This window comes from Dendrobates tinctorius, unplaced genomic scaffold, assembly GCF_039654945.1.
Source record: "Dendrobates tinctorius isolate UK_male_01 unplaced genomic scaffold, ASM3965494v1 ptg000114l, whole genome shotgun sequence".
NCBI lineage: Eukaryota > Metazoa > Chordata > Amphibia > Anura > Dendrobatidae > Dendrobates > Dendrobates tinctorius.
In genome coordinates this window covers 641,422-669,010 of record NW_027361782.1, presented here as the reverse complement: position 1 = coordinate 669,010, position 27,589 = coordinate 641,422, and the positions used below count along the sequence as shown (strand labels likewise).

Genomic DNA, 27,589 nt, shown 5'->3' with positions numbered 1-27,589 from the left:
GCTGTGTCACAGCTGACCAACAGTGGATTCTGGGTCGCTGATGTCTGCATTAAAACATCCAAAAAAATATTCTAGAAGTTGAGTGCCAAGTTTTCTTTACTATCCTAAGGATAAGTCATCAATGTAAAAGTAGTGGACAACCTCTAAGTGTCCACATAACATTTAAGAATGTACACAGAGTCTCCCAATGTCCAGCTCCTCTATACACAGTATGATGGGTGTATAGCTGTGCTATTGTCATGTCGGACGCTGTTCACACCACAGCGTCCGGCAGGCAGCGGTAGTTCCATCTCCGTCCACTATAGCCTCAGTGGCGCCGGCTTGATTTTACTCAGGTTATCTGGGGTTAATCTAGCTGGAAATCAGGTGGGATGTTTGGTCACGCCCACGGTCTTTAAATAGTCGTGCTGGCCTGTGGGCGTCGCCGATTATAGCTTGTGTTTTGTGCCAAGTGGTTCCGGTCTGGAGAGGAGGTGTTGGAGAGAGAAATTCATATCTGGTGTCGTATGATCCGTTGTTACCTTTTCGCCTTCCTATATTTGTGCTTTGTTTTGCCCTGTTCACATTATAGTATTGTCCTGTGTGGTTGCGGCGCGGTGTGGTTTGAGTTCTCCCTGTCTGTCATTACTGTGTGGGCTTTGGTGGTTTTACAACTCACTGGGTGGAGAGTGGAGGGTTCAGCTTAGGGCTGAGCAGGAGATAAGGAGAGGCTGGAGGCTCAGGCATTTGCACCTTTAGCAAAAACCCTGGGTTGAGGGTCAGACAGGGTTTTCCCTAGTTTGAGGGACTCCGCAGGGGCCCGGGTTTGGCCAGCCTCCTTCGACCTAAGCCTCGCATAACAATATAATCGGCCTAACATTTTTCCATGGATTCCATGACTTCCATAAACCGCCAGTTGGCGGCGCTGTCCGTACAGGTCACCGAGTTGAAGGGGGCAGTTCAGCAGCAGGGCCTGGTTGTAGCTAATGTACAAGCGGCTTCTGCTGGTGCAGGTGCAGAGCCTAAGATTCCGCTGCCTGAACGATTTTCTGGGGAACGCAGCAAATTTGTCATCTTTCGGGAGGCCTGCAAGTTATACTTTCGCATGCGCCCGGTCTCCTCAGGTAATGAGGCTCAGCGGGTGGGTCTGGTGTTATCATTACTGAGTGGGGACCCACAAGCATGGGCGTTTTCCTTACCAGTCGACTCTGCTACGTTTCATTCGGTTGAGAATGTTTTTTCAGCACTCGGGCTCATTTATGATGACCCCGACAGATTGGCTTTAGCAGAATCTAAAATCCGCACCCTCCATCAGGGGGAACGTATGGCGGAAGACTATTGTTCAGAATTTCGCCATTGGGCAGTAGACACACAGTGGAACGACCCAGCGCTGCGGAGTCAGTTTATTCATGGGGTCTCAGAAAGAGTTAAACAGGCCCTCCTGATGTATGAGACTCCTGCATCGTTAGAATCTGCCATGAGTTTGGTTATCCGTATTGATCGCCGTTTGCGTCAAGGGGCGCAGGAGACGCTGCCTCTGGGGGAAAGCAGGGGTGCCAGTGTGGTTGCTGCAGAGGAGCCCACGGAACCTATGCAAATCGCTGGGGTATCACATGTGCAGCGTCGCGTTCCTGGGTTCAGGAAGCATGGAGCATGTTTTTACTGTGGTAAAAGAGATCATTATGTAAATGCTTGTCCTGTGCTACCAAAGAAAGTCGCACCGGCGGAAAACTGGTAAGCTCAGAGGGTATGGAGGAGGCCCAACTGAGCGTATGCATATCCTCCATGATGGTATCTCAATGTATGCTCCCTGCCAGGGTTATTATTGCGGGCAGAGAGCTACCAATATCAGTGTTTGTGGATAGCGGTTCAGCCACCAATCTCATGGATGAGGAGTTTGCACGCATGGCAGGTTTCAAGATCGAAAAACTCCCTCATCCTATTCGCGTGGTTACCATTAATGCCGCTCCCCTCCCACAGGGGGAGATTACTGAGTTTGTAGCTGAGGTTAAACTCCACATTGGGGTCCTACATTCTGGGTGGGTTACATGTAAGATACTCAATAATCTCCCAGCACAAATAGTCCTGGGTTTCCCATGGTTGTCTAAGCACAACCCGGTGATTGACTGGAGAACCCAGGACATAGTCCAGTGGAGCAGTTTCTGCCAGGAAAATTGCTTGGCCACATGTGTGTCCGCCGTGAAGTCCAGCCTTCCGGAGGCATTGCTGGATTTTGCGGACGTATTCTCTGAGAGGGGTTGCTCAGAACTACCTCCACATCGAGCCTATGACTGTCAAATTAGGTTAAAACCCGGGGCTAAATTGCCAAAGGCGAGGATGTTTAGTATTTCTGGTCCGGAGAGACAAGCTCTTAAGGACTACATTGCGGAGAGTTTAAGTAAAGGGCACATCCGGCCTTCATCCTCACCTGTAGCAGCGGGGTTTTTCTTCAAAAGATGGGGGGGTTACGCCCGTGTCTGGATTTCCGGGAGTTAAACCAGATTACGGTCCGTGATCCCTACCCGATGCCTCTGATCCCTGATTTGTTCAACCAGGTGGCTGGTGCGAAGTGGTTTTCCAAACTTGACCTCAGGGGGGCATATAACCTCATAAGGGTCCGTCGGGGGGATGAGTGGAAGACGGCATTTAATACCCCTGAGGGTCATTTTGAAAGCCTAGTTATGCCATTTGGGTTGACAACCGCGCCTGCTGTGTTCCAACATTTCATAAATGATGTATTTGCTCATGTGCTGGGGAAATTTGTGATTGGGTACCTGGATGATATCCTTATTTATTCGAGCGACCAGGACACTCATTTAGAGCATATCAGGCAGGTGTTACAGCTGCTCCGTGAGAATAAGCTCTATGCTAAGCTTGAAAAATGCGTGTTTTTTGTTCAAGAGTTGCCTTTTTTGGGATATATTGTGTCCGCCGCAGGGTTTAAAATGGATGCAGCGAAGGTGCAAGCGGTGCTGCGATGGGAACGGCCTGTTAATCTAAAAGCGCTCCAGCGGTTCCTTGGGTTTGCCAACTATTATAGGAAGTTTATTAAGAATTTCTCTACTATAGCCAAACCGCTCACGGACATGACGAAAAAAGGTACCAATCTCGCTATCTGGTCTGAGGATGCGGTGCGTGCATTTGAGCTTCTGAAGAACCGTTTTGCTTCAGCCCCCATTCTGGTGCAACCGGACGTATCTAAACCTTTTACGGTGGAGGTCTATGCGTCTGAGGTGGGAGTGGGGGCAGTACTGTCACAGGGCTCGTCCTTGAGCAATTTGCGTCCATGCGCCTACTTCTCCAAGAAACTGTCGCCGGCCGAACGGAATTACGACATCGGCAACAGGGAGTTGTTGGCCATCAAATTGGCTTTTGAGGAATGGCGACACTTCTTGGAGGGGGCGGCCCACCAGGTCAGTCATCACCGACCATAAAAACCTGCTCTATCTGGAGTCGGCCAAGCGTCTGTCTCCCAGGCAGGCTCGCTGGGCATTGTTTTTTACACGTTTTAACTTTCTGGTGACTTACCGTCCTGGGGCGAAAAACACCAAGGCGGATGCCTTGTCCAGGTGTTTTCTGGGGGGAGAACCTCGGGAAGAGCCAGTATCCATCCTCCAGGAAGGTGTAGTGGTTTCGGCTCTCACGACTGATGTAGAGGCGGAGATTGCCGAGGCCCAGGAGGAGGTACCACCTGGACTTCCCGCTAATAAGTCGTTCGTACCCCTTCATCTTCGTCTTAAAGTGTTGGGGGAACACCACGACTCGGTCCTGGCCGGTCATCCAGGGGTTAGGGGCACCTTGGAACTGGTATCGCGCCGCTTCTGGTGGCCAAAAATCCGGCAGGATGTGGTTTCCTACGTGACAGCTTGCATCACGTGCGCCAGGGCCAAGTCGCCCAGAACCCGTCCTGCTGGCACTCTACAGCCTCTGGGGATACCTAGTAGGCCATGGACAGAAATCTCCATGGACTTTATCACAGACTTGCCTGCCTCGGCGGGGAACACGGTCATCCTGGTGGTGGTTGATCGATTTTCGAAGATGGCGCATTTTGTGTCGTTGCCTTCCTTGCCCAATGCGAAGACGTTGGCTCAGGTCTTTGTGCAGGAGGTGGTCAGACTGCACGGAGTTCCGTCGGACATAGTGTCTGATAGGGGTACCCAGTTTGTGGCGAAGTTTTGGAAAGCTTTTTGCTCACGATTGGGGATCAAGTTGTCTCATTCGTCGGCGTTTCATCCGCAGTCAAATGGTCAAACTGAGCGCATGAACCAAAATCTGGAGCAGTATTTGCGATGTTTTGTGTCTGACAACCAAGAGGAGTGGTCGACGTTCCTTCCCTTGGCCGAGTTCGCATTAATCACCGCCAAGAATCATCGGGAGAGTCTCCGTTCTTTTGTGTTTATGGGCACCATCCTCAATTTTGTACCTTGCGTCAGGGGGGCTCTGGGGGCGTCCCAGAGGAGGACCGGTTAGGAGTTCAACTATCATCGGTCTGGAGGAGTGTGAAACAGCGATTGCTGAGCATGAGTGCAAGATACAAACGCGTGGCTGACTCTAGACGCGTGCCAGGTCCGGACCTGTGTGTGGGTGATTGGGTGTGGTTAGCTACTAAAAACATAAAACTCAAAATTCCATCATTGAAATTGGGTCCAAGGTTTATTGGCCCTTTTAAGATTGCTGCCATCATAAACCCGGTTGCTTATCGGTTGGAGCTTCCTGCGGTATACAAGATACACAACGTGTTTCACAGGTCTTTATTGAAAAAGGTGGTAGGCTCTGTGGACACGACGCCGATGCCACCTCCAGTCATGGTGGATGGCAATTTAGAGTTTGAAGTCTCCAAGGTGGTGGACTCTCGCGTACTGCGCCGTACTCTTCAGTATTTGGTGCACTGGCGGGGGTATGGTCCGGAGGAGAGGTCTTGGGTACCAGCCTCGGACATACATGCGGATCGGCTGGTCAGTTCCTTTCACCGCCGTCATCCGGACAAGCCGGGTCCTATGAGTCTTGAGGGCCCTGGGGTCCCTCGTAGAAGATGGGGTACTGTCATGTCGGACGCTGTTCACACCACAGCGTCCGGCAGGCAGCGGTAGTTCCATCTCCGTCCACTATAGCCTCAGTGGCGCCGGCTTGATTTTACTCAGGTTATCTGGGGTTAATCTAGCTGGAAATCAGGTGGGATGTTTGGTCACGCCCACGGTCTTTAAATAGTCGTGCTGGCCTGTGGGCGTCGCCGATTATAGCTTGTGTTTTGTGCCAAGTGGTTCCGGTCTGGAGTGGAGGTGTTGGAGAGAGAAATTCATATCTGGTGTCGTATGATCCGTTGTTACCTTTTCGCCTTCCTATATTTGTGCTTTGTTTTGCCCTGTTCACATTATAGTATTGTCCGGTGTGTTTGCGGCGCGGTGTGGTTTGAGTTCTCCCTGTCTGTCATTACTGTGTGGGTTTTGGTGGTTTGACATCTCACTGGGTGGAGGGTTCAGCTTAGGGCTGAGCAGGAGATAAGGAGAGGCTGGAGGCTCAGGCATTTGCACCTTTAGCAAAAACCCTGGGTTGAGGGTCAGACAGGGTTTTCCCTAGTTTGAGGGACTCCGCAGGGGCCCGGGTTTTGTCAGCCTCCTTCGACCTAAGCCTCGCATAACAGCTATACACGGAATTAGAGGCATAACCAGACGGGGGGTGGGCGGGGCATAAGCCTCAGGCGCAGCCGGGGTGTTCCATGGAGTCGCCTGTCCTCTGAGACAGCTGTCAAGCCGCCAGAGATCAATTGTTTTTGCATCTTTTAGTATAATGACTCCCGCATTAGCTTCCCATGCTGCATAATGGCTCCCACACTTTGGGGACCCCAAAAAAGTCCATTCAGTGTATGAGAACCCCCAACACTGTAAGTGGGCTGTCACAGAAAATAATGAAAATCCTTGAGGTCCCTCATATCCTCCTTCCCTTTTTTTTCTTTCCTCTACCATTGGTCATAAGGAGCTAGCACTCTAAGCTGCCTTTATGTAAAATGGAAGTGCACAAAGAGAGGTGAAGCAGCTTAATTAACATGCAAGGAGTCCTCTTTATGCCCAGATGACTGAAGAGCATGTGTATTGTCTGTAGACAGAGAGCCAGGAAAAGGCTATTAAGTTTTGAGTAGATCAGAGGAAGATCTCATACCCTTTACAAATAGCCATGGTCACTGCAGTTACAGAGACAATACTGTCTGCGCTGACTTATTGTAAGAAAACATAGAATACTGGAATTTCTATATATCCGATATTAATGAGATGTACATAGTTGGTATTAGGGTTAGTCAAGGAAACACATGTATTTTCTCATCATTCTAACCCCTGCCAAAAGGCCCCAAAGCCATAAAGGGCCATATAACCGCCAACAACCAGGCCATGTTTGGTCTCTACACATAGATAAAATCCCAGTACAAAAGATGACATCAGTCTCAAACTTCTGCGATCGTACTATGAGGAGTTATTGCTTAAGTTGGAATTTCCTAAAATCATGAAGGGCTGAGACCAGCCCACAACCTGGCATATGTGAGGTCATCACAGGGAGGAGTGTGGGTAGGACTCGGGGATCTGATAAAAGACCAAGCTCTATTATGATCAGGTTTCCTGCAGAGAGAGAGAGAGAGACACATATCGGGTATGCAAGGACTCTGTTTAACGACGGCCAAATCAAAGCGCTCTCCTTCGGCTTAACTGAATCGTCTCTGCGATCAGTGTACTAAGTTTTCCTGTTAATCCCTTTTATTTTCTGCACCTGTTCATGCTGTATTGTTTTGTCCCCTTTGTAAAATCTTGTGTTTATTTTTCACAAACACTGCCTCCCTTTGGATTAAATATAAAATGTAATAGTTTTGTTCTTTCTGTTCTGTAAACAACACCTCAAAGTCAATAGCTACTGTAATGGTGTCAAATCAACCAAGACGGATTGGTGGTGGCGGCGAGTAGTGTTATGTAAAATGTTCCCAATAAAAGAGCTTCCACTCAATCCACAAAAAAAGGCAAGTCCCCACTCAGGTCAGTCATATGTTAACGGAAATATAGGGGGCTTCAACGTTACTGGTAACACAAAGGCTCTGGAAAAGCGATATGGCTCCTCACCTGCCTAAAGAAATTCAGCAAATTCTGTGCTCCCAAATCTGAATTCCCCCTCCCTTCTAGACCCCACAGTGTATGTAAACCACATATAGCATCGCTTGGCATATCTGAAACGATGAAAGCCCACCTAACTGAAAGGTGCAAGTCTCCAAAAGCACGCGCTGGGCGTAACATACTGGTGACTGCAACTTCAGTTTGCAATTTTCACACGGCAACATTCATTGCTGCTTGTTTCTGGAAAATACCCATGGAGTCAAAATCTTCACTACACCTGTAGATAAATTTCCAAAGGGGTATAATTTCCAAAATGGGGTCACTTGAAGGGGAATTCTTTGTGTATGGAGTCTGCAAACTGTTCTAGGAAAATCTGCACTCCAGGAGGCAAATAGTGCTCCGTTCCTCCAAGTCTCTCCGTATGGCTAAGTGGTACTGTACATCTACATATAGGGTATTGCCACATTCAGTAGAAATTGTTAGAGAAGTTTGTGTGTGAAAATGTAAAATCTGGGGCTAAAACAAAATTTTGGTGGTAAAAATGAAGTTCAGAGATTGACACTGAAACCCCGATGTAAGAGCTCAGCACAGAGCGCAGGATAAATGTGCGCCAAGCCTTATTGCGATCCTTGAGAGGCAGAATGAAAACAACAGCATGTGAAGAATTAGTTTTATTTATTTTTTATGCTGTTCTGTGATTAGGTGACTTTATTCTTCGGGTCGGTGCGATTACAGCAATACCAGATTTATAGCGGGTTTGACAGTTGTCACACACTAAAAGACGCTTTTATTGCAAAAACTTTTTTTGCATCATCATATTTTTTCATATTTCAGTCGACAGTCATGCGATGGCTTGTTTTTTGCGGGACGAGCTGACGTTTTAATTGGTACCATTTTTGGGCACAAGACATTTTTTGATTGCTTTCTATTCTGATTTTCGGGGGACAGAATGATCAAATAACAGCAATTCAGGAATTGCCTTTTAAATTTTGTCCTTTTTATGCAGTTCCACATGTGGTCAAATTAATAAAGTGGTTTTATTCTTCGGGTCAGTACGGTTACAGCGATACCTCATTTATATCTTTTTATGTTTTGCCGCTTTTATACAATAAAAACAATTATATATAAAAAATAATTATTTTTGCATCGCTTTATTTTGCGAGCTGTAACTTTTTTATTTTTTCACTGATGGCGCCGAGTGGCGGCTCGTTTTTTTGCGGGACAAGATGACGTTTTCAGTGGTACCACGTTTATTCATATCTGTCTTTTTGATCGCGTTTTATTGCACTTTTTGTTCGGCGGTATGATAAACCATTGGTTTTTTGCCTCATTTTTTAATTTTTTTTACACTGTTCACTGAAGGGGTTAACTAGTGGGACAGTTTTATAGAGAGGGTCATTACAGATGCGGCGATACCAAATGTGTGTACTTTTAATTTTTTTTATTTACATAAAGAAATGTATTTATTGGGAAAATATACGTATTTTTTTTCTTTATTTAGGAATTTACAAAAATATATTTTTACACATTATAATATATATATTTTTTTACTTTATTACATTGTCCCAGTATGGGACATTATATAATGTCAGATCACTGATCTAACACTTTGCACTGTTTAGTATCAGATCAGCGATCAGACAGGCAGTGAAGGAGGCTTGCCGGCGCCTGCTCTTAGCAAGCGCTCGCAAGCCACTTCACTGAAGAACGCAGAAGGACCCCGCGGCCATCTTGGTGCCGAAGGTCTCCATGGAGACCGTCGGGACAACGTGACCGCATCGCGTTGTTCTGTGGGAAGCGTAAAGAGAGCCCCCTCCCTGCGAGAGGCTTCTCTATGCCGCTGTCACTACTGATCGGTGCTAGCACAAGTTGCGGGCATTGCTTTGGGATGTCAGCTGTCACATACAGCTGACACCTACACGCGATTGCCGCGGCGCTCAGCGTGAGGCTGCGCGATCGATTCCCCTTACTAGTACAGCCGTTTGCGGGAATGCACTTCCGCAGAGCAGTACTTATACAGCGCATGTTAGGAAGGGGTTAATGGAAAAAATAAAAACACGTTAAAAAAATACAAAATGTGTTTAAGTGCAGAGTCATTGGCTCTGAACCAAAAATGTATATAAAAAAAAAAAAAAAAAAAAAAAGGTAACAGCATGTATAAAAAAAAAAAAAGCAAAACATACACCACTTTGAGACGCATCGATATACAGTAAAATAGGATCTAAAAAGCAAGCACACATGAGGGGCTATCCCCCCCCCCCCCCCACAAAAAAAAAAGCAAGAATTACTTAGATTTTTTTTATTCAAGATAATATGAGGGCAGCTCAGTGGATAGCACTGCAGCCTTGCAGCGCTTGGGTCTTGGGTTCAAATCCCACCAAGGACAACATCTGCAAGGAGTTTGTATGTTCTCCCCGTGTTTGCGTGGTTTTCTTCTGGGTTCTCCGGTTTCCTCCCACATTCCAAAGACATACTGATAGGGAATCTAGATTATGAGCCCCATCAGGGACAGTGCCAATAATGTCTGTAAAGCGCTGTGGAATTAATGGCGCTATATAAATGAGTAAAATAAATATCTTGAAAGATTAAGCCCCCTTAAAAATCCTGTCCATCAGATGATCTACACTTGTCCCAATGGTTCTTCCACTGTTGGGAACTTTTATATTCTTCTGTATTCATGCTGCTCAGTGCCTTCAGCTAATTCTTCTTAACCTCTTCTACGTCCTGAAAGTGCTTTCCCTTTAGGTTTTTCTTCATTCTTGGGAATACGAAGAAGTCGCAGGGGGATAGGTGGACGAGTAAGGGCGGTGAGAGTGATGACCCTGATTTTATTTCAAGAGTCGTCACAGGGGATGAATCTTGGTGTTCCACTTCTGATCCTGAAACCAAACAGTAGTCCAGCTACGAACAGGGACTAGGCTTTTCTCCACTTACTGGTCATAGATCTGTATTATAACAGAGTTCTTCTGACATCTAACCCTATGGGATTTTCCCTCCCATGGATTCCTAATGTTGTTTCAAAAGGAGGGCAAAATAATCTCTTGGCTCCTTTGGAACTTAAGGGCTACCTTAGGAAGATAAGCCGAGTTAGGTTTTAGTATAACCCTATACTCATATCTGAGTATAAAGAGGGCATATAGACAGGCCCTGTATATCGCTCACCCTGCGGGCAGATAAAACCATTATATTAGGGGCACTAAGCGTAAGGAATTTAGCTGACAATTACTGTAGGGGTGCGAACAGTCTTTAGTTAATGCCTCTAGTATCAGATTTCGATCCCATGGGGGACCTCTTGGGATTGTGACAGACCTGGCCTACCATAGGATTTTATGAATCGCGACACCCATTTAATGGCCGCAAGATTACAATTGTACAATGCGCTTAAGGCCCGGTCATACTAGCGTATGGCATCCGATGCGATTTGCTAATGACCCTCGGCTCCCGCTCACAGCAGAGTCATGCTACTGTGCTCAGAGCCTGTCGCACAGTAAGGATTGGAGCACAGCTGTGGAGGAAGCGGATAAGGTAAATTTCTCCATCTCCTCCGCTGCTGGTGTATATCGCACAGCACTCCAATGATATCCAAGTGATATGCATTGTGTCACTCACACCCATAAACTATATATGGATGCGAATGAGCAGAGACTTGGTAGAGTCTCGGTGCCAATCGCAGCATGCTGCAATTGTTCTTGCATGTCGATTCGGCATGAGAAAATAATCGCAGATGTGATCTGCTCCATAGATTAACACAGGGCCGAGTGCTATGCAATATTTTCTCGCATAGCACTTGTCCGTATTCCACGCTAGTATGACCTCAGCCTATGGCTGAAACCTGCACCTTGAGGGTGCTAGTCGCTAGTCCTAGCTCCAAACCTGACTGCAGGACTTCTAGAATGGAACCTACTGAAGCCTTATCCCCCAGAGACTGCCCTGAAATTCTGGAAATTTTTTTCCACGTCCTGCTGTAAATCCTTCACCAATTCCAACACAAGGCTCCCATCAAGGACAGGAAGCCAACTGACGAGGGGGAGAAGTACCACCCTTTTATTTCAGTAGGTTTGCTGTTCTTGCTGAACGTATTCTTCTCAGGTATGCTGTCATGGGTGAAGGGAAAAATGGGTTTATGCAAAAGTTTGGTCACTCTGCTTAGTTAGAACCTAGACACAGAAAAAACACACAGTATGACAAACGTGCATAAATACTCTGTTGTAAAATATATGTAACAGTAAGCAGCAAGTGCTAGTAAAAGAGGTTAACAAAACCAGGGTATTTTGTTGATACGTTTTTTGCAAAAAATGTACGCTAAGCCACTTCACCACGTCACGGTATACCCTTCTCGGAGCAGTCCTATCTAATATATTTAAAACCTGAACATGTGAACAATACCTTCATGAGCAGTGTTCAGAAAGGTGCTGCCCGGTATGGGCTCGCTGGGCAAAATGACTTTTTATGTGCATGTCCCAAAGGAGAGAGGCGGGGATCTCACAAAGCTTGCATAAGCAAGAAATCAATAGATTCAGAACACATGACACATGCACAGAAAATGAACAGGTCAGTCCTTTGGGACATGCACATAAAAAGCCATTTTGCCCAGCGAGCCCATACTGGGCAGCACCTTTCTGAACCCTGCTCATGAAGGTATTGTTCACATGTTCAGGTTTTAAATATATTAGATAGGACTGCTCCGAGAAGGGTATACCGTGACGTGGTGGAGTGGCTTAGCGTACATTTTTTTCAAAAAAACGTATCAACAAAATACCCTGGTTTTGTTAACATCTTTTACTAGCACTTGCTGCTTACTGTTACATATACAGTCATGGCCAAAAGTTTTGAGAATGACACAAATATTAATTTTTACAAAGTCTACTGCTTCATTTTTTCTAATGGCAATTTGCAATGATCAGCTTAACAGCAATTACATGCAAAGTCAATATTTGCCTAGAAAATTAACTTTATCCCCCAAAACACATTTCAACATCATTGCAGCCCTGCCTTAAAAGGACCAGCTAACATCGTTTCAGTGATTGCTCCATTAACACAGGTGTGGGTGTTGAGGAGGACAGGGCTGGAGATCAATCTGTCATGATTAAGTAAGAATAACACCACTGGACACTTTAAAAGGAGGCTGGTGCTTGGCATCATTGTTTCTCTTCTGTTAACCATGGTTATCTCTAAAGAAACACGTGCAGTCATCATTGCACTGCACAAAAATGGCCTAACAGGGAAGAGTATCGCAGCTAGAAAGATTGCACCTCAGTCAACAATCTATCGCATCATCAAGAACTTCAAGGAGAGAGGTTCCCTTTTTGCCAAAAAGGCTCCAGGGCACCCAAGAAAGACCAGCAAGCGCCAGGACCGTCTCTTAAAAGTGTTTAAGCTGCGGGATCGGGCTACCAGCAGTGCAGAGCTTGCTCAGGAATGGCAGCAGGCAGGTGTGAGTGCATCTGCACGCACTGTGAGGCGGAGACTCTTGGAGCAAGGCCTGGTCTCAAGGAGGGCAGCAAAGAAGCCACTTCTCTCCAGGAAAAACATCATGGACAGACTGATATTCTGCAAGAGGTACAGGGAGTGGACTGCTGAGGACTGGGGTAAAGTCATTTTCTCTGATGAATCCCCTTTTCGATTGTTTGGGACATCTGGAAAACGGCTTATTCGGAGAAGACCAGGTGAGCGCTACCACCAGTCTTGTCCAGGCCCGGATTGGCAATATAACTAACCGGGCATTTTCACGCTGGGCCGCTGTCACGTGGGCCGCGGGCGGCAGCGCCCGATCATCTGGCCGCTTGCCAGCTGCTGCGGCCACTGTTGCTCCTGCCGCCGGCCCTCTGCGGGCATGGCGGTGATAGTTTCAAGTTCCTCCCGCACTGCAGGGAGATAAGCCGCCACGCCCCCCGCACCCCATCCTCGCCTTAGCATGAGACCCCCCCACTCACAGCGTTGCACTCGCTTCCCTGCTCGCTCTGTTTGCAGGACCTGTGATGAGGTCACAGGAGGGGAGGAGTCAGGGGGTCACATGATCAGGAGCCTTTGTCCAGACCCCCGATCATGTCACCCCTGACTCCGCCCCTCCTGTGACCTCATCACAGGTCCTGTGCGCTCAGCCTTGCCTCTACCATCTGCAAGACTCTGCTTTGCTGTTGTCATGGTGCTGGTTGAGGTATGTATGTGTGGGGTCAGGATTTACAGTGTGGATGTAGCAGAGCTGTGAGTGTACGAGGTGTACGGAGCGGAGCCGTGAGTGTACGAGGTGTACGGAGCGGAGCCGTGTGTGTACGAGGTGTACGGAGAGGAGCCGTGTGTGTACGAGGTGTACGGAGCAGAGCCGTGTGTGTACGAGGTGTACGGAGCAGAGCCGTGTGTGTACGAGGTGTACGGAGCGGAGCCGTGTGTGTACGAGATGTACGGAGCGGAGCTGTGAGTGTACGAGGTGTACGGAGCGGAGCAGTGTGTACGGAGCGGAGCAGTGTGTACGAGGTGTACGGAGCGGAGCAGTGTGTACGAGGTGTACGGAGAGGAGCCGCGCGTGTACGAGGTGTACGGAGAGGAGCCGCGCGTGTACGAGGTGTACGGAGAGGAGCCGCGCGTGTACGAGGTGTACGGAGAGGAGCCGCGCGTGTACGAGGTGTACGGAGAGGAGCCGCGCGTGTACGAGGTGTACGGAGAGGAGCCGCGCGTGTACGAGGTGTACGGAGAGGAGCCGCGCGTGTACGAGGTGTACGGAGAGGAGCCGCGCGTGTACGAGGTGTACGGAGAGGAGCCGCGCGTGTACGAGGTGTACGGAGAGGAGCCGCGCGTGTACGAGGTGTACGGAGAGGAGCCGCGCGTGTACGAGGTGTACGGAGAGGAGCCGCGCGTGTACGAGGTGTACGGAGAGGAGCCGCGCGTGTACGAGGTGTACGGAGAGGAGCCGCGCGTGTACGGAGAGGAGCCGCGCGTGTACGAGGTGTACGGAGAGGAGCCGCGCGTGTACGAGGTGTACGGAGAGGAGCCGCGCGTGTACGAGGTGTACGGAGAGGAGCCGCGCGTGTACGAGGTGTACGGAGAGGAGCCGCGCGTGTACGAGGTGTACGGAGAGGAGCCGCGCGTGTACGAGGTGTACGGAGAGGAGCCGCGCGTGTACGAGGTGTACGGAGAGGAGCCGCGCGTGTACGAGGTGTACGGAGAGGAGCCGCGTGTACGAGGTGTACGGAGAGGAGCCGCGTGTACGAGGTGTACGGAGAGGAGCCGCGTGTACGAGGTGTACGGAGAGGAGCCGCGTGTACGAGGTGTACGGAGAGGAGCCGCGTGTACGAGGTGTACGGAGAGGAGCCGCGTGTACGAGGTGTACGGAGCGGAGCCGCGCGTGTGAGGTGTACGGAGAGGAGCCGCGCGTACGAGGTGTACGGAGAGGAGCCGTGCGTACGAGGTGTACGGAGAGGAGCCGTGCGTACGAGGTGTACGGAGAGGAGCCGTGCGTACGAGGTGTACAAAGAGGAGCCGTGTGTACGGAGAGGAGCCGTGTGTACGAGATGTACGGAGCGAAGCCGTGTGTGTGTACGAGGTGTACGGAGAGGAGCCGTGTGTACGAGGTGTACGGAGAGGAGCCGTGTGTACGAGGTGTACGGAGCGGAGCCGCGCGTGTACGAGGTGTACGGAGCGGAGCCGCGCGTGTACGAGGTGTACGGAGCGGAGCCGTGTGTACGGAGAGGAGCCGTGTGTACGAGGTATACGGAGAGGAGCCGTGTGTACGAGGTGTACGGAGCGGAGCCGCGCGTGTACGAGGTGTACGGAGCGGAGCCGCGCGTGTACGAGGTGTACGGAGAGGAGCCACGCGTGTACGAGGTGTACGGAGAGGAGCCGTGTGTGTATGGAGTGGAGCCATATGTGTACGGGATGTACGGAGCGGAGCCAAGTGTGTACAAAGCATACAAAGCGTGCTTTTCCCACGGACACAGGAGTACACGGCGGAGCATTTTAAAACACACACATGACGTTCCACCTGAAGTGATGTGCTGGAAGCTGACCGGAAATGAGAATTTCTTGAGGAGATTGTGACGGAACCAGGAATGCTTCAGATCCATCACCGTGTCCTCCTCCGACAGCGCAGACAGCAGGATCGCCTTGGAATCGGGGATGCCGGCCATGTGAGCGGATCATGATAGGTCCTGCACCGGGAGGCTCAGGTGGGCACTACAATGGGAGCCGGGCTGCTATAGTATCTTTGTAGAATCTTTCTTTATTTCTTTCTCTCTTTTTCTTTCTTTCTCTGTTCTTTCATTCCCTCATTTTCTTTCTCTCTCTGTTCTTTCTTTCTCTCTCTGTTCTTTCTTCCCCTCTTTCTTTCTTTTCTTTACTTTCTTTCTCTCTCTGTTCTCTCTCTCTCTCTGTTCTTTCTTTCCCTCTCTGTTCTTTCTCTGTCTCTCACTGTTCTTTCTTTCCCCTTTCTTTCTCGCTCTCTGTTTTTTTTTCTCTCTCGCTCTGTTTTCTCTCTTCCTTAGTGCCAGTCAGTGTGCCCATAATGCCAGCCACTGTGCCCTCAGTACCAGTCAGTGTGATCAGCAGTGCTAAATGGGTGCGATTAGGTGTTGACATGGGTGTGACTAGTTGTGAAATGGGTGTGGCTGGGCGTGGCCAAAATTTGCAGCGGCGCGCTATGCGCGCCGCAGTCTTTGTCCATCTTTCCCTTCTTCAAAAGTTGGGAGGTATGATAGGGGCGGCTATGACCAGGGGTCTGGTTGCCCAATAGAGAGCAGTTCTGCCAGGAATTCTGTAATCATGCATACAAAAGGGGACAGAGATTTGGGAGGAGTACTGTACCTAAAAGCAATAAATAGGACTGAGCTGAAATACTGGGCACAGCTGTGACTACATGTTATATAGTCGTGTTAATCTCCTCTCACTTCTTGTAAACTGCAAGTGTACAAAGATATTATATAGTCACCATGTGACTAGTGGGCCTGTGTAACTTCAAATGCCAGGGCTGAATTTTAGTCCCAGTCCGGCCCTGGTCTTGTCTCATGCCAACTGTCAAGCATCCTGAAACCATTCATGTGTGGGGTTGCTTCTCAGCCAAGGGAATGGGCTCTCTCTCAGTCTTGCCTAAAAACACAGCCATGAATAAAGAATGGTACCAGAATGTCCTCCAAGAGCAACTTCTCCCAACCGTCCAAGAGCAGTTTGGCGATCAACAATGCCTTTTTCAACATGATGGAGCACCTTGCCATAAAGCAAAGGTGATAATCAAATGGCTCAGGGAACAAAACAGAGATTTTGGGACCATGGCCTGGAAACTCCCCAGATCTTAATCCCATTGAGAACTTGTGGTCAATCATGAAAAGAGACGGGTGGACAAACAAAAACCTTCAAATTCAGACAAATTAAAAGCATTGATTTTGCAAGAATGGACTGCTATCAGTCAGGATTTGATCCAGAAGTTGATTGAGAGCATGCCAGGGAGAATTGCTGAGGTCCTGAAGAAGAAGGGTCAACACTGCAAATATTGACTTGCTGCATTAACTCATTCTAACTGTCAATATAACCTTTTGCTACTCATAATATGATTGCAATTATATTTCTGTATGTGATAAAAACATCTGACAAACACACATAAAAACCAGAGGCCAGCAGATCATGTGAAAATATAATATTTGTGTCAGTCTCAAAACTTCTGGCCATGACTGTATTTTACAACAGAGTATTTATGCACGTTTGTCTTACTGTGCGTTTTTTCTGTGTCTTAGTTCTTGGGTGGTGTGAACAGGGCCTTACTGACCTGTTCATTTTCTGTGCATGTGTCATGTGTTCTGAATCTATTATTTAGAACCTAGTAGCACCCACTTTTGAAAGTATCACAGCTTATAAACGCTTTTTGTAGCCAAACAAGAGAGTCTTTCAATTCTTGTTTGAGGGATTTCCCTCCTTCTAGAATTCTTCCAGTTCTGTGAGATTCCTGGGCAATCTTCCATCCTCTGCTATTTTGAGGTCTAGCCACAGATTATCAATTGTGCTCAGATCAGGGGACTGTGAGGGCCGATGTAAAACCTTCAGCTTGCGCCTTTTAAAGGTCGTCAATTGTGATGTGTTTAGGATCATTATCCATTTGTAGAAGCCGTCCTCTTTTCATCTCCTACTCTTTTACAGATGGTGTTATGTTTGCATCAAGAATGTGTTGGAATTTAATTAAATCCAATCTTCCCTCTACAAGTGAAAAGTTCCTGGTACCATTATCTGCAACACAACCCCAAAGTATGATTGATCCACCCCATGCTTAATGGATGGCGGGATGTTCTTTTCCTGAAATTCTGTGTCCTTTTTTCTCCACACGTACCCTTGTACATTGTGGCCAAAGAGTTCTATCTTAACCTCGTTGGTTCACAGGACTTGTTTCCAATATACATCTGTAGTGAAACCTCCACCAGGGGGAGCTGGTGAGGGAAGAGAGGTTATACACTAAGAGCAGCAACCCTGAGCAACAGCACAGGTGCCACAGGTAACGAGAGAGAATAGTCAGACGAACCGAGTCAGAAACTAACAGGAGCAGACGTACCAGAAGGAGCAGCAATACACGTAGTCAAAATATCTAAGCCGAGAGTCAGAAAGCCAGAACATGAGCACGGGGTCCAAAACGTGAGACGAAATACGTGGTCGGGGTACAAGCCAGGGAGTCAGATGCCAGAGAGGGAACATAACAGCAGAGATGAATACCAAGAGACGGGGTCAGAAATCAGTCCGGGTCATACACGTGAATATCAGTCAAAGGCAGGAGGATCACCAGGGTACAAGGGTCAGCGGCTCTAAACTGCAAGCTTGAGCTATCACTAACACTGGTCAGCAGGCTGTGAGGGATTGAAATAGCCCAGCTAGCTCCAGAATGAGGCTGAGATTAACCCCCGCATGACCAGTCCGGAGTAAAGACAGCAGAAGATAAACTCCGGACTGGACCATGACAACATCAGGCTTGTTTAGATGTTCTTTTGCATACTTCTGATGCAGAATTCTATGGTGAGGACACAGGAGAGATTTTCTTCTGATGACTCATCCATGGAGGCCATTTTTACACAGATGTCTCTGAAAAGTGGAACAATGTACCACTATTCAAGTCTGAAAAGTCTTTCTGAAAGTATTCTGCACTCAAGCGGGGTTCAGATTTGCCTCTCTAGCAAACTTACGAGGAGCTCTCACTGATGTTTTGCTTGATCTTCCAGACCTTATCTTGACCGCCACTGTTCCTAGTAACTGTCATTTCTTAATTACATTTCGAATTTAGGAAAGACAACTTGAAAATGCTTTGCCATCTTATAGCTTTCCCCTGCTTTGTAAGCCTCCACCATTTTCAGAGTGCCAGTACCATGGCTGCTCTTTTTATTGGCACAAGATTAGAGGAGGCTGAATTTTTATAAAGCTGGGAAATTTGCATCACCTGGCCTTTCCTAATAATGATAGCGAACAAGCCATAACCCCAACAGTCTAATTAAGGTCTAAAACCTCTGTCAAAGTTATCTAAGCACACAAATCTCCAAGTGTCCCAAATGTTTGCATCTGCCAATTTTCATTTATGTAACTTTTTTAATATGTAAAAGGTGAAAATAAATATATTTTGCCTAAAATACAAAGGGAATATGTCATTTTTTATTTCAGGACTTTTAGAGATAATTTCATCATCAACTAGGTTAACTGTTCACAAAAACAGTAATTTTGAGCAGGGGTGCCCAAACCTTTACATGCCACTGGAAATAGAGTTATAACAACTCCATGCACATATGTATATACAGTATAGTATTGTGCAAAGGTTTTAGATACCTTTATAAAAATACTGCTGTCAGGAAAATATGAATAATCCCTAATATTCTATGTACTGTCAGGAACACCGCATTTGCTCACTGAGCCAGTGCGCATGTCCGGAGTATAAAAACAGTGCTCAAAGATACCTGTGGAGCAGGGCAGCAGCGGTGACAATGCGTGCTTCAGACTATCATGACCTGAAGCACGTGACTGCTGGGGGCGTGACCTAAGCTCCACAGAGCTAGGAGCTGCAGGGAAACTCCTAGAAAGGTAACTGCGGGACAAGTTACCAAGGGGCATAGACAGGGACGTAAACCAGATCAAGCCGGGGTCAAAGCATGAGCTAGCAGGACAGTACCAAAGGGTTAGACAGAGTGGATAGTCAGGACGTAGCAATAGATCAGAAAACCAGAACGGGCAATAGACGGTACAATAGGGGCAAATGGTAATGGAGTAACGATAGCCAAGCCAGGAGGTCAGAACCGGAGAAGACAATAATACCAAAACGTGAGACAGAACAGCGTGAGGGGACAGACTGGGTCATACACGGGAATCAAACAAGCAATGCAGTATACAAGCACACCAGGGGTCAGACACACAGCCAAAATAACAGTATAGCTGACAGGGAATCCTAGTCTGGAGTGAGTATAAATACCCCTCCCAGATCCAAAGGGAGGCCAGCAAAATTAACCCTAGGAAACCAGGATATTTACCATGTCCTAACCATGACATGTACAGTCATATGTAAAAGTTTGGGCACCCCTATTAATGTTAACCTTTTTTCTTAATAGCAATTTTGGTTTTTGCAACAGCTATTTCAGTTTCATATATCTAATAACTGATGGACTCAGTTATATTTCTGGATTCAAATGAGGTTTATTGTACTAACAGAAAATGTGCAATCTGCATTTAAACAAAATTTGACCGGTGCAAAAGTATGGGCACCCTTATCATTTTCTTGATTTGAACACTCCTAACTACTTTTTACTGACTTCCTGAAGCACTAAATTGGTTTTGTAACCTCATTGAGCTTTGAACTTCATAGCCAGGTGTATCCAATCATGAGAAAAGGTATTTAAGGTGGCCACTTGCAAGTAGTTCTCCTATTTGATTCTCCTATGAAGAGTGGCATCATGGGCTCCTCAAAACAACTCTCAAATGATCTGAAAACAAAGATTATTCAACATAGCTTTTCAGGGGAAGGATACAAAAAGTTGTCTCAGAGATTTAACCTGTCAGTTTCCACTGTGAGGAACATAGTAAGGAAATGGAAGAACACAGGTACAGTTCTTGTTAAGCCCAGAAGTGGCAGGCCAAGAAAAATATCAGAAAGGCAGAGAAGAAGAATGGTGAGAACAGTCAAGGACAATCCATAGACCACCTCCAAAGACCTGCAGCATCATCTTGCTGCAGATGGTGTCACTGTGCATCGGTCAACAATACAGCGCACTTTGCACAAGGAGAAGCTGTATGGGAGAGTGATGCGAAAGAAGCCGTTTCTGCAAGCACGCCACAAACAGAGTCGCCTGAGGTATGCAAAAGCACATTAGAACAAGCCAGGTACATTTTGGAAGAAGGTCCTGTGGACTGATGAAACAAAGATTGAGTTGTTTGGTCATACAAAAAGGCGTTATGCATGCGCTGTATTGTTGACCGATGCACAGTGACACCATCTGCAGCAAGATGATGCTGCAGGTCTTTGGAGGTGGTCTGTGGATTGTCCTTGACTGTTCTCACCATTCTTCTTCTCTGCCTTTCTGATATTTTTCTTGGCCTGCCACTTCTGGGCTTAACAAGAACTGTACCTGTGTTCTTCCATTTCCTTACTATGTTCCTCACAGTGGAAACTGACAGGTTAAGTCTCTGAGACAACTTTTTGTATCCTTCCCCTGAAAAGCTATGTTGAATAATCTTTGTTTTCAGATCATTTGAGAGTTGTTTTGAGGAGCCCATGATGCCACTCTTCATAGGAGAATCAAATAGGAGAACTACTTGCAAGTGGCCACCTTAAATACCTTTTCTCATGATTTGATACACCTGGCTATGAAGTTCAAAGCTCAATGAGGTTACAAAACCAATTTAGTGCTTCAGGAAGTCAGTAAAAAGTAGTTAGGAGTGTTCAAATCAAGAAAATGATAAGGGTGCCCATACTTTTGCACCGGTCAAATTTTGTTTAAATGCAGATTGCACATTTTCTGTTAGTACAATAAACCTCATTTGAATCCAGAAATATAACTGAGTCCATCAGTTATTAGATATATGAAACTGAAATAGCTGTTGCAAAAACCAAAATTGCTATTAAGAAAAAAGGTTAACATTAATAGGGGTGCCCAAACTTTTACATATGACTGTATACTTCCAGTGCTCGTGCTGCTCCACTCCACCCCCATTAGGTTTGTGCATTGTACACATGAAGACCCCATGTGCAGGCAGAGCTCACAAACATCCCCTTCGCAGCTGCCTCTTTCTCCCTGATGGAAAGTCCCCTCGCATCCCCCCCCCCGCAGGTAAACAAGCTTTGTGTAATGTGAGCTACTGAATGGTTAAATCCAGCTTTGTTTAAACACGTTTCTTTGTTCAAACTCAAATTTAATAACACAATAATCATAGGGGCAGGACAAATAGATTTCCAGAATCTGCATAATTAAAGCTATTCACTGCAGCGTTTTGTAGCTTATGCGAACACCAGAAACGGAGAAACTGATTTCTGCCTGTCTGCACCACCTAGACGTCATGTCTGGTCTTAAATGCAAAAGTGTCGTAACAGAAAAGATAATCCCCCTGTTATCACTCTGCTAACTTCTCAGCGATAGTTATGGCCAGCGGAAGTTTTAATAACTCTTCCAAAAGGGGCATGCATTCCCTGACTCAGCCCCCAGAGTGAGGTCAGCCAGAGAAGAGCATAAATCTAGGATGCTTGATTAGGAAGTTGTCTTTTGCCTGGAGAATCAGCTGCAGGACGCTGTGCATTTGTACCCCTTTGTTTTTGGGAAATTTCTCCTCCCCTCTCATCCACACCAGTGACTGAGATGCGCAAGTTCTTATTTTAATCCCTTTTATTTCTAACTGTCTGTATATACTGTATCTTGTCTCTTTTGGAACATCTTTTGTATTTTTGTAAACTCTGCCTATATTTTCTGGAGTAAATCTATAAAATTTACTAGTTTTGTGTCTGTTGCTCTATGAAAGGAACACATCAACTGCGCTAAATTTCGCTACCTTGTTGGTGGGTTCCTGACCCAATATTGATTTTAATGTCAAACGGAGAGTTGGTGGCAGCAAAGTGTTCTGGGGGATTTGGGAGACCCTGGCAGTGACGAAACAGAGGTTTATGTGTGCATTTCCTGCCTGAGACTGGGAATATACATACCGCCCTCATTACAGAGTGCCCAATAGCCAGTACAGGGAAAGCAGCCTTTCCGGCGACTACTTATCCTAGGTGTAGCTCCCTGACTGACCTGAGAGTAAGGGGGGCACCAGAGAGCTGCGAGTTCCTAACCGGGACTGGAAAGTGAGCTAAACAAAAGAATCCCTGACAACTGCCAATTAAGAATGCTTTCAAAAATAGTGTTTTTTTTTTATCAATTAACAAAATGCTATATGAATGAACAAAAAAAAAAATCCCAAATCACCTCAATATTTTGTACAGGCTTGGACTGGCCCACAGGAGAATCCTCTGGTGGGCCCTTGTGCAGGTGTGGGCCACCATCCTTTCGCATGAACGGTACTTGGCTAAATATACTTGAATCACTATGTACAAAGGCAGAATCTTATTGATTTAACAATCTACCCAATTTATTGTCCTCAATCACAAATTTACACAACGTCACATTTGCATGTAGTTGAAAAATAGGACCCTGGAGTTAATTATTGGTGGGACTTTGACACCCCAGTCTGACACGGATTTGGTGTGACTGTCTTTTGCCTTCAATAATTCATCAAGGCACTCTTGCACTCTGAACCATGCAGAGAAAAAACACCACAGCGCTCCGTTTAGTGGTTGCTGCCAGGTACTGCAGCTCTTAAGAGAATGCGTCATCTGCAGTACCCTACACCTGATCAAGAGAGGTGGTGAACGTTGCATCCTCACTAATCTTATATGTAAGAATAGGTCATCAAGAGAAAAGTAGTAGGCAACATCTTTAAAAGTGGTGGGCATGCAAAAGTCTGGTATGGGTCAGTGACAAAAGCCAGAAGAATCATGATGATTGAACATTGTGGAAAAGCGCTGCCAATCATTACTCAACATGAGTCATAAATGGAACTTCTGTAGTGATTCTTCACTGACTATTGAGAACCCAGAACTAGAGATGGGTGAACCTGAACAGTAAAGTTCAGCGTCCGTACCAAACACCTACTGTTCGGGCATGGACACGGAACACGGACTTCACCAGGAAGTCAATGGTACTGTTAGGCAATGTGCACACGCTGTGGATTCTGCTGCGGATTTGGCCTCTGCAAATCCGCAGGAGTTCCGCAAACAGTGTACAGTACAATGTAAGTCTGTGATTTACAGTCCGCTGTGCACATGCTGTGGTTTTTCAACTGCGGAAAAGCTGCGGTTTTGAATCCGCAGAAAGAATTGACATGGATTCCGCTGCGGTTTGCCACCTATTCCATTGTCCAGGTGTCAAACCGCAGGGGAAAACCGCAGGCAAATCTGCAGGTCATTTTACCTGCGGTTTTACTTGTGGATCCACAGATACAAATCCGCGGGTGAATCCGCAGCGTGTGCACATAGCCTTAGGTTTCGGCCACCTGAACACAAGGCGTTTGGTGTGCTGTCATGTGCATGACAATACAGCAAAAACTATTTATCGGCGGTAAAATCATCACCGCCGGTCAGACAGCCACAGTTCCCATGCCGTCAAAAGACAGTTTGAGCCCGCAGCCATGATACGAGGTATAAAGTTTACCTCCGGTCAATGGTGTCAGCTGATGGGACTACTGTTCCCATCAGCCAATGCCTGCAGCTGCTAATAACAGAGAGACCAGGAGCGGCTGATGGGAGTTATTCATCAGCCGGATCCTGCATTGTAAATAAATTAAAAAAAAAAAAATGGTGTGGGTTCCCCTGTATTTTTGATAACCAGCCAGACAAAACTGGTATCTGGGGGCCTCTGCTCTCCGCTGTCAGCGTTAGCAAGGCTGGTTATCAAGAATAGAGGGGTCCCCATGCTATATTTTTTAATTATTGAAATATATAAAAAAAAAAAATGGCATGGGGTCCACCTATTTTTGATAACCAGCCAAGCTAAAGCAGATAACTGGGGGTTGGCATGCTCACGGTGGAAAGGGGTCATGGGTATTGGCCTCCAGCCTAAAAATAGCAGTCTGCAGTCGCCCAGAAAAGGTGCATCTATTAGATGCGTCAATTCTGGTGCCTTGCCCGAATCTTCCCACTTGCCCTATAGCGGTGGCAAGTGGGGTTCATAATTGTGGGGTCAATGTCACCTTTGTATTGTCAGGTGACGTCAAGACCACGGATAAGCCACCTATCCATTACTAATCCTATAGTAATATTCTAAATAAAAAAAAAAAAACAACACACTGGATGTTCGGGCCCCCCATTCAAGTGAATGGGGACTGAGTTCCGGTTAGGGTACTATTCTGGTACCCAAACTTTTTGTAACTGTTTGGCTGAACCCGAACATCCAGGTGTACGCCTATCTCTACCCAGAACCCTATCCTTGTCCCTCTAGTAACATTCTTTCTCCTGTGGGTATACAGAACTGGGCATTGTGATGTGCGCCATTGTGGGAGGTGAAAATGCCCCATATATACATAATAGCTAGCAGGTTCACTCCTCAGTTTTGCATTTTTGCTATTACATTTCTCTGTGTTGCTTCACGTTTGCTGACTCAGCTCAAGGCCTTGTAGAAGTTCTGGAGGAATGAGGATAAACCAGTCTGGAGCGTGCACAAAGTTCACAAACATGAAATGATCAGGTACACGAGAATGAGAAAGGAGTCTGAAAGGAGGGTAGAAATGCCTCATGAACCACCGCTGGGAAATGAGGAGAATCCCAAACAAGCTGCAGTTAATTGTGTGAAGTCCGATGCCGCGGATTTCCGTGTACATCCACTCACAGGGGTCTGTAATCTTGACACGTCAGTGACCATGTAGGAATAGGAAAGGTACTCCCTTGCGTCAGCATAGTCACGTGTGCTCTTTAGCCATGCGAGTAGCCACGTCATTTTTCCGTAGGTTATTGTAATGGTTTATATAATTGTAGAACTTATTGCTGTGATCTTTATTGTGTGACTGTCTAGCAGACATCGGTTCCTTTTGTGGCCGGAGTTTCAGTACAAAACCACAGTTGTCCTGAACACGCATGTCTGCCTGTGCCATTTCACACTTACAATGGTTTGTAACATCTTTAATGTGAGCTGGCTGTATAAATAGTCATTTCCCGAGATCCTGGCAGAGAACTGGTGACTTGTCTGCCAAAGCAAGCACGATGGCCTGAATCCTGAGTGCACACAGACTGCACCTTATGTACTGCCCGAGCCGCTGTACGTCAGCAGGGAGTGTGCAGTATTCTGCCTACAGGTGCTTTACTGTCCTGCACCATGTGACATAAAATGCCTGTGGGAAGATCTCCACCTTGCTAAGCTACATTTCTTCCACAGTGGCACAAGCCGAAAACAAGAAGGCGGCCACACTTGGACGAGTCTCGCATGTTAAGGCTGTGTACCCACGTTCTGTTTTTCATGCGTTTCCGCTGCGGCAAATATGCTTAAAAAACGCTAATAAAACGCATTCCCATGCAATCCTGTGGGATTCCGCAGTTGCTGTGCCCATACTGCGGATTTTTCCGCTGCGGAATCGCATAGCAGTAAAATCCGCAGGATGCCCATTATTTCTGCGGAATCGCGGTGATTCCTTCACCATAGGATTGCATTGCAACGCTCACTTTACGCATGTGGCTATGCCCACCACGCGTGAAGTGAGCGCTTCATGTGCGGATGGTACCCAGGAGCGGAGTGTGCGGCTGCATGTATTGCTATGAAAAGTCTGAGTTTCTCACATGTGTGATCTCGGCCTAACTGTGCAAGTCCTTGCGTACAGGTGTAAGGGTCGCATGGGTCAAGGTGTAGCACTGAGACACCAGGCACCAGTGAAACTGGTTCTGCGGAGAGTGTGGGTATTATTCAATCAGATCTTCAGAATTGAGGCTATAGGCTTTACAACAATCAACAGAGAAGGCCGCAGCCTGTTCAAAACACTAGGTTGGCTGTCAGAAAAGTAACGGTGAGCATACGGCATATACACCTCCTAATACCAACACATGGAATGTGTGTATACACCCAGTACGGTCACAGCTAACTCTCCAATAACCCCAGACTAGTCACCGCCATCACCACTCTGTCTCAGTCAAATGGGTACTGCTTATGGTGGCTTACCCCTTTGAGGCGTAGTTTACAGAACAGAAGGAACAGAACTATTTAAATTTTATATTTAATCGAAAGGGAGGCAGTGTTTGTGAAAAATATACAAAATATTTCAAAAGGGGGCAAAACAATACAGCACAAACAGTTACATAAAATAAAAGGGTTTAACAGGAGAACTTACTACACCAATCGCAGAGACGATTCAGTTTAGCTGTCAAAAAACGGGATCCCTGCTTACAGAATATGTATGTCTCTGCAAAAACACTGACGATAATTGGGACTGATCTTACATCAGACCCCGAGTCCCACCCACACACCCCTCTGTAATGTCCTCACATGGGCCCGGTTGTGGGTTGGTCTCAACCCTTCATGATTTTAGGAAATCCCAACTTATGCAATAACCTCTCATAAGATGACCACAGAAGTTTGAGACTGATGTTATCTTTTGTATCGGGATTTTATCTACACTTAGAGACCAGACATGGCCTAGCTGCTGGCGGTTATATGGTCCTATGGATTTGGGTCCTTTTGGTGAGGGTTAGAATTATGAGAAAATGTGTATCTGTAGGAGGGTGGACTAAATGCGTGGGCTCGAACAGATGTAAATAGTTAATATTTATTGATGTTACTGTACAAAATGGGCCATGTATATATGTAACTACATTTATGTGTCTCATAAAATGTAAGTCCGCAAGGACAGGGTCTCCTCCCCTCTGTACCAGTCTGTCATTGTAAATTTGTTTACTGTTAACGATATCTATAACTTTGTAAGTAACCCCCCTTCTCATGTACAGCAAGATGGAATTAATGGCGCAATATAAATAATAATAATGTAATTAGAAATATAGGGGAATTGCTTATTAGGTGTAGTTAGGGCTTTGGCCACTAGGGGGAGAAAAAATACAGGGGAAGGTCTAAGTACAGCTAAGTCTAGGAAAAGCCAAGTCATGGTGGGCAGAGCAAGTAGGGGGATAAAAAGGGGAGGTCCCCAGACCAGGGGCTGGCTGGCAAATTTTAGCCTGGGGGGGCAAGCATTCTGTAATGTTGTAGATAAGCCCCCGATGTAACCTGAAAGATAAGAAAAAAGAATTATATTATTCTCACCCAGGGGCTGTCCGGGTCCGATGGGTGTCGTGGTCTGGTCCGGCGCCTCCCATCTTCTAACGGTGATGAACTGCAACACCCATCGGACCAAGCCCGTCCCCCCGATGAGTATAATCCAACGTGTTTTACTTAACTTTCAGGTTACATCCGGGGCTTATCTACAGCATTACAGAATGCATTACAGAATGCTGTAGATAAGCCCCTGATGGCGGTGCCGGCAGCTCATTTTCAAAAAAAGGGGGGACAGATTCCCTTTAAGGT

General features: G+C 46.7%; 1 protein-coding gene across 2 annotated transcripts in view; it reads right to left on the bottom strand.

Annotated features, from left to right (window-relative positions):
* The window catches only part of SYTL4 (synaptotagmin like 4), a 146,715-nt gene that overhangs the window by 77,580 nt on the left and 41,546 nt on the right, over window positions 1–27,589 (bottom strand). The window lies entirely within an intron of this gene.